Consider the following 12,907-nt stretch of genomic DNA (forward strand, 5'->3'; position numbering starts at 1 on the left):
TCCCTACAACATCATTATGTAGATTAATACATAGGTAGCCCCATTTACCTTCATCACCCCAAATAACTGTGTCCAGAACCAAAGAAAAAATATATCAATCATATGTTGTTAATGCTATATTGTCAATTACACACATGGTTGGAGACAGTCGCTGTTATGTAAAATAAATTGCTGATGGTGTACAGCAACCAGCTGTAAATTAGTTTTAAGTTACTTTATTCATAAAGTACCTATTCCGGTTTCTATTTTATACGCTTAATCAACAGGTGACATTTTTGCTTTCGGTTGGTGGTAACGTTTCCTAGATTAATCAGTCATTCACTATTACAAACTTGTGATAAAGATGGTTGCGCCACGGACTTGCGTTAACGTAAAATGTTCGTCTAGAACAATTGATTTCAGTTTCCTTCCGGCGAATCATACTCTTCATGTTTTTTTGTAATTTCAGAACCACACACGTTTGTTTGCATTATTAGACACTTTTTTTAACAAAACAAATTTTCAGTGCACACAACATGTTCTGACTCACAACACGAGGAAACGAGTACGGAGTGTTTATGCTGCACATGTGTGTTATAGAAGTAGGTTACAGTGTTACATTATGGAGATACGTCGTTTAGGGAAAGAAAGTGTGGACTATACTACATACAAGACAATATTATAAAATTTTACCTTCCGTTGGGCACGCAGTGTCGTATACGTCATTACAAAACATTTATTGTAAAATTAGTTACTTGATCTGCAGACAGTTGTAGAGAGATAATTATATTCCGAAGTTTTTCAGGAAAGCAATACTAGTCAACTCACTCTGCTGATTAAGGTAATAGTTACGGCGAATGTTTTTGTGAAAATACACCAACCTCACGAACATGATTCGCTGTAGGAAAAGTGTGAAAAAAAGGTTCCGGATGGATATTTCACGTGAGTTTCATAATTCTGCAGGACAACAATGTTCACTACACTTTTATAACACTGAATTATTGCTTATCCTAAGGTTACTCACAGGCAAATCAACGCATAATATGTTTTGAAGAGTGTATGAAACGCGCCAGAAGATAAATTACATACGTTCGAAACTGATAACGGTACTTTTTGAATAACGTAACCTAAAATCATTTTGTGGCTGGTTACTGGAGATAATCAACAATTTATATATTAGTTGTTTGGTTACCAGGAGGACGTTAACCAACGAGATTACTTTTCTTACCACTTTGTTCTTTAAGAAGATAGGAAAACCATAGCATCTCTTTTTAAATATCAACCTAAATCATTTATTTGATAAACCAGTTTCTCTGCTCAAGAAGTTTTAAGAAAGAAGCTACGCACTACCGTTCTCGTAAGCATGACAATATTAAAAACGTAACACGAAACTGGCGTTTACCATCCTGTACTAGAACACACTACTTGAACCTTGGGTAACGTCACTCGTCCACTTAATGGAGCTGACAGCAAACAAATGGAAACTCAACGAAGACTCACACCGGTCATTCAGTCAACCATCCTCAGTTGACCGCCTGTGGAGGTGCAATGTACGCCAATAAAAAGAAAGGAGAAATGCTATTCATGTATGGAGAATGTAAATTAGCAGACCACTAACGTACTACAGTAATTTACTGTATGTAGTTGTAAATAAGGAAACAGTATTGCAGTTACTATTCTGTTCTGGTCCTATTCTATATGTCTCCAGAACACAAAATGATCCACCCCGAGGTTGGCTTCTACCAGGTTTTTCATTCTTCAGTGAGTTATACGTGTCAGAGATCTGCAATTAAGACTTGTTAAACTAAAATTTCCAGCTCTTAGAACTTGAAATTTTTGTAACTAGAATTATTATACACATTATGAAGTCACGTAGCATTTCGGCTCTCCCATACATTTTGTACGCCTGGTGGAATAATTTAGGTAGGGCTTTCTGTGATTTAGATCTCAATATTTCTGAGTGAATGTCAGTTACTCCATCGCCCATGTTTCGACTAATATTTTCCAGTACTCAGTAAAATTATTCTTGCAATGTCTCATCCCCTATCCTATCTTCTTTCTTCTCCTCTTCCTTGTCCGTAATGCTTTACGTAGTAACGAGGATTAAATCCAAATCCTTAAGCAAGGTAGTTAATGAAGTACAAAGCTTAGCAGCAAAGGATGTTTATTGCGAACACAAACGTTTCGCCAGAATAGAACAGAAGTCGTAGACCTAGAGTCCTGATATTTATACAAACATCGAGAATTCCGGAATATACAAACATTATAAGTGTAAGATATTTAGAGAAGCTTCCACAAACGGTAAATACTAAATAAAAAATATTTAGTGATGGTCGAGTTTGAAATTGCGACGTACAGCACGACAGCTAGCGACGTTAACTGTTATGACCCACTGAATGCTGCTCGTCTTAATCCCACTGACACCTACCCTCGAGGAATAGAGACTCATTATTTCAGAAGTTCTCATTGGAGCCAACTGCAGGATCCTAGATCTAGATATTTATGGCTTCTGTGTAGCAGTGTCCGCTGATCTTCACATCCTGGGCTTACATTTCAGGAAGATAATGCTCGGCCTCACACTGCAAGAGTTTCTACTGCTTGTCTTCGTGCCGGCCAAACCATACCTTTGCCATCAAGGTCACCGGAGCTCTACCCAGCTGCGAACGTTAGGAGTAATACGGGCAGGGTCCTCCAACCAGCTCAACTCGACGTGTCAATTCGACAGAGTATGGCACGATATCCCTCAGGAGCGCATCCACTAAAGCCAAGCTTTAGTTCGGTCCTGAATCTGAAACGTTTAATTAGTCATGGCCCCAATCCGTTGAATTTCATATGGTCTGTTATTGTGCGGCACTGAAGGACTTTCCCACACATAGTGTCTTAATGCATGCATCGCCATGCATTCAGCTGCGACTACTGGATGATGCTTCTTTATCCAGTATCACCCGCACACACACAATACGATGTTAACTGCCGGATTTTTTTGTTAAGGAATTCGTACGTGTTCAGAGGAGCAAGAGGATTTTCTTGCAGAGGAATATTTGTCGCAACCTTAACAGTAGTTCATTCCCTGTAATGTGCTGGCAGAACTTTCCATGAACCCCCATCCCCCTCCTCCTCTCCCCCAGTAACCATACACAAGGTTTTGTACTGCGTAGTGTAGAGTCTCTGAAGCTGTGTGATGCTGATCTGTAGCATAGGTGCCCGTAATCAAAAGTGTATTCTTAGTAGCGGCTGGTCATCGCTGTCCGCCGATCACAGCCCAATCATCCTCCAGTCGTAGCTATGAAGAGAGTGCAAGCTTTTTTATATTTGGTAAAATTATGCCGGATACGAGAGGCCCATCTTAGTTTATCATCAATAACCATCCAAAGATACTGAGTCGTTTTCACGACTGGAGAAATATATTGCCCCATTTGCATCTTTTAGAGGAAGTGGAACCCTATAGCGTACAAAGATCATAAGAGTAGACTTGCTAGTAAACATATCGAGGGAACTTTCTGGACACTACTCACGCAGGCTTATGCGATCAGTGTGCATTTCCAGATGAGAGGACTAAACAATGCTGTCTTCGGAATATATGCATACATCGCCTGCGTATTTTAGTATTTGGATCTCACTGTCAAAGAGGTCGTGAAAGTCTGCAGTATAGAGAGTGAAAAATAAGGCAGCCAAGACTGACTTCTGTGAGAGCCCTCTGCTAGTTTCTCTGGGTCCCAGTGTAGTTCCGCGTTGCAAAACGATTGTCTTCACATTGGCTAGAGAGCTTAGAATGTTATGCATGACTCGGTTTGCAATCTGGAGATTCTCCGACTTTGTCACTAAGACGGACCAGTCTTGTCGTATGTTTTGGCCAAGTCTATTAATGCAATTATTACATAATCATTGAGAGAGAAATTTAGCTGAACGCGGCAGAATATTTGAGTTGTCTCTTTTCCTTTTCGAAACCCAAGTTGTCTTTCCGGTAATATTTTCTTTTATACACACCATCACTCTAAGCACTGATTAATAATCCTTTTAATTACATTCACCGAATGCGATAGTAAGGTGACAGGCTGGCATGACAACTGTTTACCACTTACTTTTCCCTATTCGTGGATGGGGACGTCAGGATATATTTTTAGAGATTAGATTTTGATTTTTGTGTCCATACACTAAGTAAATTTTGAGCAGCAGGACCGCTGAATCTGTGTGGGATGTGTCGTAGCACTGGGCAATACCTGCTAGGTGCAGCACCTTCCTCTTGAGAGAGCACAATCTGGAGTTCTTCCACTGAAAAAGGTTGTGTAATGACACTGTTGTTCTCTTCGTATTCCACCTCATCTTCCTTGTCCATTACTTCGGGTTCAGGTACCATACGTAAGAAAGATTCTAATAGTACGTCGGCTGGTGGAGAGTGTACATCTACATTGTGAAATCGACTTTTATTTTCCTTATCGCATTCCAAATCCTAGTTATTTATGTTTCTTAGCACAATCCAGTGCAGAAATTTTGACATGATATTTTTTTGTACATGAATAATTTCTTGGGTGTAGCTTATGTTTTCATAAGAGCAAGAAAGTTCATATCATTAGAGCGAGTTTTGCATTTTTTCAGTGCCTCCCTTCGTTCCTTGACGACTGCGTCACATTCTGAATCCCTCCAAGAAGATAACGAAGGATGAGTAGTCAGCTTATGTCCTTTTCGAGGTGTTGAGACTTCCCTGCTTCATTGGTAATCGATAGGAAGACCCCATAGTCTCTTTTGGGATCTTCAGCTTCGATGAAAGGCTGCTTATGTCAGGTGCCGGGTCAAACGTTGGGGTGGTTTCTGTTGATTCTCTCAATAGGTGAGATTATACTAGGCAAGGCCTTCAACTCAACGGGAAAGGTAATGGTAAAGTGGCTGTGAAATAGCAGTAAAGTTAAAGAGGGGAGGCACTGTCCTGAGTGATAAAATACCAGTGGTTATAGGGTTCAGAAAAGACCCTTTCTTAGGATATGGAGGACAGAAAGAAACAAAGTTTTAAGGGAGGTTCGGTTTGAGACAATCCTTCAGTTTGAGAAAGAAACCAAAACACACAATTCTAGCTTATTACATCAGCTTACTGGTTAAGAATTTTCACAATCAGCAGACATTTCATGCAGCTACACCCAGTTTAATTCATCAATGTGAAATGTCAGCCGTCTTTATTGCATCAAAATATTCGAGGAGTGAGTAATAAAATTAATGAATTAATTATCTGCATAGATGAATTAGAGTCCTCAAACCCAGCTGACATAATCTGACCCTCTGAACATCATGTGACCACTGGTATAGAACTTTTAAGTGTTACAGGATTTAGGTTAGCATCTCCCTTTTGTAGAGCAGAATTGGAGAAAGGAGGAGTTGTCACATTCATCAGGAACTGTCATAAATTTAAGAACATAGACATTCATAAATTTGTCCTAGAACAGCATATGGAAGCACGTGCAACAGAAGTAGAATTTCACAAAAAATCCTTCATAAAAAGTGTACATCTAGCTCCTGCAGAAACTTAAGTCTGCTCATAAACCACCTTGTAGTTGTACTGGTCCATTTAACAACCAAAAACAAAGAAATGGTGGTTGCTGGTGACTTCAATTTACATTTCCTTAAATACTCTTCCAATGAGAACTTATTTGAGTTAGTAACACTAACTAGTTAATGCCCACTGTAAAGTTCCCCACTAGGGTAGCCAATTGCTTACAAAAAGCCATTGATAATATCTTCATAGAAAAGTCTAGTGAAAAAAATTGTATTACAAAACCAATAGTCAATGACCTCTCAGACCATGACATGCAGTTACTTCTGTTAAATGTTAATACTGATCTGGATATAATATCTGTTAAATCTGAGCTCAAGAGGGTGATCAATAAACCAACAATCGGTTATTTTAGGACACTCCTCAGAGACATTCACTGGAATGATGTTTACAGTTTGTCTCAATCCTAACCTCCCTTAAAACTTGATTGACCTCTGTCCTCCCTACCCTAAGAAAACGTCTTTTCTGAACCTTATAACCGCTGGTATTTTATCACTCAGGACAGTGTCGTCGTAATTGCCATCTGCATCACTTTTGCTGTGCAGCGAGCTACATTACTTTAAATATTAACTGTATTTTTCTTATTTGTCACTTCTTCTTCCGTGTGATTTTGCTTTTAGGAAGCTTTAATTTTGGAGTGCTAGTAACAGTGTTCCATAGATTTCGTGTTTGTTTTGAATACAGTCAGAGAGAGTCCCTTTAGTCAGCTGTAGTGCCTGTAGTGCTAGTGTGTGTTTTGAATACAGTTCAGAGACAGGTAGTGCTATTTTCATTGTCTTCAACAATAAGTGTCTAGTAAGCACAGTTTAGTCAGCTATCAGCCGCCTTTAGTGAATTAGCAGTCTAGTTAAAAGTTGATTAACTCTGTACAGTAAATTCATTTCTTAGGATGTATACAATGTGTGACGGCTGTGTACGGACGCAGGAAGAGCTGGCCACTGTTTGCGAACAGCTGAACGTGTTGATGGCCGCGGTCAGCCGTCTTCAGGCTGCTGCCTCGGAGTGTAGCGGCAGTGGGGATTCTGGTGCGTCACATGGTACACCCCAGGTGTTTCATGCTTCACCCACGGTCCCTGCTGTCGAGACATCTTCGCGGGTACCGGGCGCGGATGGGCCACCCTCTCCCCAAGGGGAGTGGCGTGTTCAGCGGCGTTCGCGGCGCACGAGACGGAGGGTCAATGTGGAGGCTGGCCGTGTGGCATCGCCCGCTCTGCCTCTGAGTGGACATGTGGCCGCTCCTTCAGCAAGGTCCGATCAGGCACATGGTGGGAGGGGTTCATTAGTGATTGGGAGCTCCAACGTTAGGCGGGTGGTGGAGCCCCTTAGGGAAATAGCGGGAAGGTCGGGGAAGAAGGCCAGTGTTTACTCTGTCTGCTTGCCGGGGGGTCTCGTCCGAGATGTGGAGGAGGCCCTGCCGGCCGCGATAGAGAGCACTGGGTGCACCTGACTGCAAATTGTTGCTCATGTCGGCACCATTGACTCCTGCCGTCTGGGCTCAGAGTTCATCCTCAGTTTTTACAGGCTGTTGGCGGAGTTGGTGAAGGCGGAAAGCCTCGATCGTGGGGTGGAATCTGACCTAACTATTTGTAGTATCGTTCCCAGAACCGATCGCGGTGCTCTGGTTTGGAGCTGAGTGGAAGGCTAAACCAGAGGCTCAGACGATTTGGCGGAGATCTGGAGCGCTAATTTCTCGACCTCCGCTATCGGGTAGAGATATGCAGGGTCGCCCTGAAAAGGTACGGGCGTGCACCACACACAGGAAGCGGCTACGAGGGTAGCGGAGTACGTGTGGAGTGCACATGTGGGTTTTTTAGGTTAGAGAATTCCCTACCTAATCCCGACAAGACGCCTCCTGAGACGCGGCAAGGTAGTATTAGGCAAAACGCAACCGGGATTAACAATATTAATGTGGTAAAGGAAAACTGCAGGAGCGTCTATAGAACGGTCCAGAGCTGCTCTCATTAATAAGCGGTCACAATGCCCACATAGTACTAGGGACAGAAAGTTGGCTGAAACCACATGTAAACAGTGATGAATTTCTAAACTCAGATTGGAATGTATACCGCAGAGACAGGCTGGACAGTGAAGGGGGAGGCGAGTTTATAGCGATAAAAAGTGCAATAGTATCGAAAGCAATTGATGGAGATAATTTGGTCACGGTTAAAGCAGGCTCAAATATAGTAATTGAATGTCTCTATAGGACCCCTGGCGCAGCAGCTGTTGTGGCAGAGCACCTGAAGGAAAATTTGGAAAATATTTCGAGTAGATTTCCCCACCATGTTATAGTGCTGGGTGGAGATTTTAATTTGCCAGATATAGACTAGGAGACTCAAACGTTTATGACGTGCGGCAGGGACAAAGAATCCAGTGCTATTTTTTTAAGTGCTTTATCTGAAAACTACCTTGAGCAGTTAAACAGAGAACCGACTCGTGGCGATAACATATTAGACCCTCTGGTGAGAAACGAACCCGAACTATTTGAAACAGTTAATGCAGAACAGGGAATCAGCGATCATAAAGTGGTTACTGCTTCAATGATTTCAGCAGTAAATAGAAATATAAAAAAAGGTAGGAAGATTTTTCTGTTTAGCAAAAGTGACAAAAAGCAGATTTCAGAGTACTTGACGGCTCAACACAAAAATTTTGTCTCAAGTACAGAGAGTCTTGAGGATCAGTGGACAAAGTTCAAAACCATCGTACAATATGCATTAGATGAGTATGTGCGAAGCAAGATCGTAAGAAATGGAAAAGAGCCACCGTGGTAGAACAACCTAAATAGAAAACTGCTTCGGAAGCAAAGGGAACTTTACAGCAAACATAAATATAGCCAAAGCCTTGCAGACAAACAAAAATTACGCAAAGCGAAATATAGTGTGAGGAGGCCTATGCGAGAGGCGCTCAATGAATGCCAAAGAAAAGTTCTATGTACTGACTTGGCAGGAAACCCTTTGAAATTTTGGTCTTATGTCGAAGCGGTAGGTGGATCAAAACAAAATGTCCAGGCAATCTGTGACCAAAAGGTACTGAAACAGAGGATGACAAACTAAAGGCCGAAGTACTAAATGTCTATTTCCAAAACTGTTTCACAGAGGAAGACTGCGCTGTAGTTCCTTCTCTAGATTGTCGCACAGATGACAAAACGGTAGATATCGGAATAGACGACAGAGGGATAGAGAAAGAATTCAAATCGCTCAAAAGAGGAAAGGCCGCTGGACCTGATGGGATACCAGTTCGATTTTACACAGAATACGCGAAGGAACTTGCCCCCCTCCTTGCAGCGATGTACCGTAGGTCTCTAGAGGAGCGTAGCGTTCCAAAGGATTGGAAAAGAGAGCAGGTAATCCCCGTTTTCCAGAGAGGACGTCAAACAGATGTGCAAAACTATAGACCTATATCTCTAACGTCTATCAGTTGTAGAATTATGGAACATGTATTATGTACGAGTATAATGACTTTTCTGGAGACTAGAAATCTACTCTGTAGAAATCAGAAAGGGTTTCGAGAAATACGACCGTGTGAAACCCAGCTCGCGCTATTCGTCCACGAGTCTCAGAGGGCCATAGACACACGTTCCCAGGTAGATGTCGTGTTTCTTGACTTCCGCAAGGCGTTCGATACACTTCCACACAGTCGTGTAATGAACAAAGCAAGAGCATATGGACTATCAGACCAGTTGCGTGATTGGATTTAAGAGTTCCTAGATAACAGAGCGCAGCACGTCATTCTCAATGGAGAGAAGTCTTCCGAAGTAAGAGTGATTTTAGGTGTGCCGCAGGGAGTGTTTTAAGACTGTTGCTATTCACAATATACATAAATGACCTTGTGGATAACATCGGAAATTCACTGAGGCGTTTTGCGGATGATGTTGTGGTATATCTAGAGGTTGTAACAATGGAAAATTGTACTGAAATGCAGGAGGATCTACAGTGAATTGACGGAAGGGGCAGGGAATGGCAATTGAGTCTCAATGTAGACAAGTGTAATGTGCAGCGAATACACAGAAAGAAAGATCCCTTATGATTTAGCTACAATATCAATATAGCAGGTCAGCAACTGGAAGCAGTTAATTCCATAAATTATCTGGGACTACGCATTAGGAGTGATTTAAAATGGAATGATCATATAAAGTTGATCGTCGGTAAAGCAGATATCAGACTAAAATTCATTGGAAGAAGGAAATGCAATCCGAAAACAAAGGAACTGGGTTACAATACACTTGTCCGTCCACTGCTTGAATACTGCTCACCAGTGTGGGATCCGAACCAGATAGGGTTGATAGAGGCGATGGAGAAGATCAAACGGAGAGCAGCGCGCTTCGTTACAGGATCATTTAGCAATCCCGAAAGCGTTACGGAGATGATAGATAAACTCCAGTGGAAGACTGCTGGAGAGACGCTCAGTAGCTCGGTACGGGCTTTTGTTGAAGTTTCGAGAACATACCTTCACCGAAGAGTCAAGTAGTATATTGCTCCCTCCTACTTATATATCGCGAAGAGACCATGAGGATAAAATCAGAGAGATTGGAGCCCACACAAAGACATAGCGACAATCCTTCTTTCCACGAACAATACGAGACTGGAATAGAAGGGAGAACCGTTAGAGGTACTCAAGGTACCCTCCGCCACACACCGTCAGGTGGCTTGCGGAGTATGGATGTAGATGTAGATGTAGACAGTGCACATGGAATGAATGAAAAATATAACACTTTTACTAATAAAGTGTTTACCATGTCTGAACACTGTTTTCCCACAAAAACACACCAAGGTTAGAGCAAAGTCATGGATTACTCAACGAATAGAGGTATCTTCTAAAACATAAAGAAAACTGTATCTTTCAATCCGAAACAGTTCTGTTGTTGATGCTATAGCACATTACAGGAAATACTGCAAAATATGAAAGACTGTAATACGTACATCAAAGCTAATATATCACAAGGAGAAGATAGTCATATCAGATAACTAAATAGACAGTCTGGGATAGAGTGAAGGAGGAGACCGGTAGAACCAGACATGAAGAGGGACAAATAGCATTAAGAGTAAATGATACATTGGTGGCAGATGTGTATAGTGTTGCAGAACTTCTTAACAAACATTTTATAACTGTTACTGAAAAAATGAGGTAGTCAGGTTCTGTAGATGCTGCTATGGAAACCTCAGACCAGACTTTTCTAGTAACTTCCATATTATGAATTTGACCCACTCTACCCCAGCAGAAGTATTGCCCATCATAAAATCCTTACAATAAAAGAAAATCTAGTGGGTATGAGGAAATATCATCAAAGTTAATTAAACAGTGTGATTCTGAGTTCAGTGACATACTAAGCTATCTGCGTGACCAGTCGTTTATAGTGGAATATTTCCTGAATGGTTGAAATATGCTGAAGTTAAGCCACTGTTTAAGAAGGGAGATAAAGTAATAGCATCAAATTTCCGTCCAATATCACTTTTGCCAGCATTCACAAAATGTTTAGAAAAGGTAATATACAATCAGTTTTATAATCATATTATCACAAATAACATACTGTCAAAGTCGCAGTCCGGATTTCTAAAGGGTTCTGATACTGAGATGGCTATCTACACATACAGTGAAAATGTACTTAATTCATTGGACAAAAAATTGCAAACAATTGGTATATTTTGTGATCTGTCAAAGGCATTTGACTGTGTAAATCAGAATATCCTTTTAAGTAAATTACAATATTATGGTGTAACAGGAAATGCTGCAAAATGGTTCAAATAATACATGTCTGGCAGGAAACAAATGGTGTTATTAAGAAAGAGACATGTATTAAGCTATCTGACATCATCCAACTGGGAACTGATTACATGTGGCGTCCCACAAGGTTCTGTCTTAGGGCCCTTACTTTTTCTTGTGTATATCAGTGACGTTTCATGAGCAACACTACCAGATGCCAAGTTTGTTTTGTTTGCAGATGATACAAATCAAGTGCAGTCTTAGAAATATCGGCTAGTAAAATATTTGTGGACATTAATCACTGGTTCCCAGCCAATTCTTTGTCACTAAACTTTGAAAAAGCACACTACATGCACATCAGAATTGTAAGGGGTGTCCCACGAGTATATGTCCAACATACGATGACAAGCAGATAGAAGAGGTAGACAGCGTTAAATTCTTGGGATTACAAATGGCTCTGGGCACTATGCGACTTAACTTCTGTGGTCATCAGTCCCCTAGAACTTAGAACTACTTAAACCTAACTAACCTAAAGACATCACACACATCCATGCCCGAGGCAGGATTCTAACCTGCGACCGTAGCGGTAGCGCGGTTCCAGACTGTAGCGCCTAGAACCGCTCGGCCAGCCAGGCCGGCCTCTAGGGATTACAGTTTGATAATAAATTCAACTGAGAGGTGCACACCACAGAACTGCTGAAGCGTCTTAACAAATCCCTATTTGCAATGCGAATTGTGTCAGACATGGGGGATATAAAAATGAAAAAGCTGGGATACTATAATCAATTTCATTCCATAATGTCATACAGGATTTTTTTTTGGGTAATTCATCAAGCCAAGCCAAAGTTTTCCGGGCACAAAAACGTCCAATAAGAGTTAGATGTGGTGTGAACTGAAGAACATCATGCAGAAGCCTGTATAGGGAACGAGAGGTATTAACTACTGCTTCCCAATATATTTGTTCCTTAGTTAAATTTGTAATTAAAAGTACATCACTTTTTCAAAGCAACAGCTCAGTTAAGGGAATCAGTACTAGAAATAAGAATAATCTTCAGAAGGATTTTAAGTCACTTACTCTTGTGCAAAGAGGTGTGCATTATTCAGGAACACACATTTTCAATAACTTGCCAGCAGCCATAAGAAGCTTAACAACCAATGAAATTCAGTTTAAGAGAAGCCTAAAGGATTTTTTGGTGGCCAACTCCTTCTACTCCATTGATGTACTACTCAGTAGAACCAGAATCGAACTTCTGCACCACTTCAGTGCAGTTTATGTATTTATTATTTATCGTATGGCTTTACCAGTGCAAGTGCAGTATTGACATCGTAAATTTACATAACATATAAATACAGATATACATATACACACGTACGTAATAATATAAACAGAACAAACACCTGTCATTATTAAATCTGAGCAAAGTTTAAATATTATCACAGTACAATTCGTCAAAAAGTTATGTCCAAATGTGATAGCCATTTAATGGCAGCAGGGCTGGCCTCCACGAAGTCTCTCCAGTCACCACAGAATCTTTGCAGTGGGCAATCTTGCACTATATGTTGTAATGTTTGTTCATCAGGTTCACAGTCACACAATGGGTTATCATTGGCGCCCCATTTGTACAGCATGGATTTAGTTCTCGCATGTCCAGTTCTCACGTGGTTAAGCTGACACCAGATTTTACGAGGAAG

The sequence above is a fragment of the Schistocerca serialis genome, chromosome 3 (assembly GCF_023864345.2).
Source record: "Schistocerca serialis cubense isolate TAMUIC-IGC-003099 chromosome 3, iqSchSeri2.2, whole genome shotgun sequence".
NCBI lineage: Eukaryota > Metazoa > Arthropoda > Insecta > Orthoptera > Acrididae > Schistocerca > Schistocerca serialis.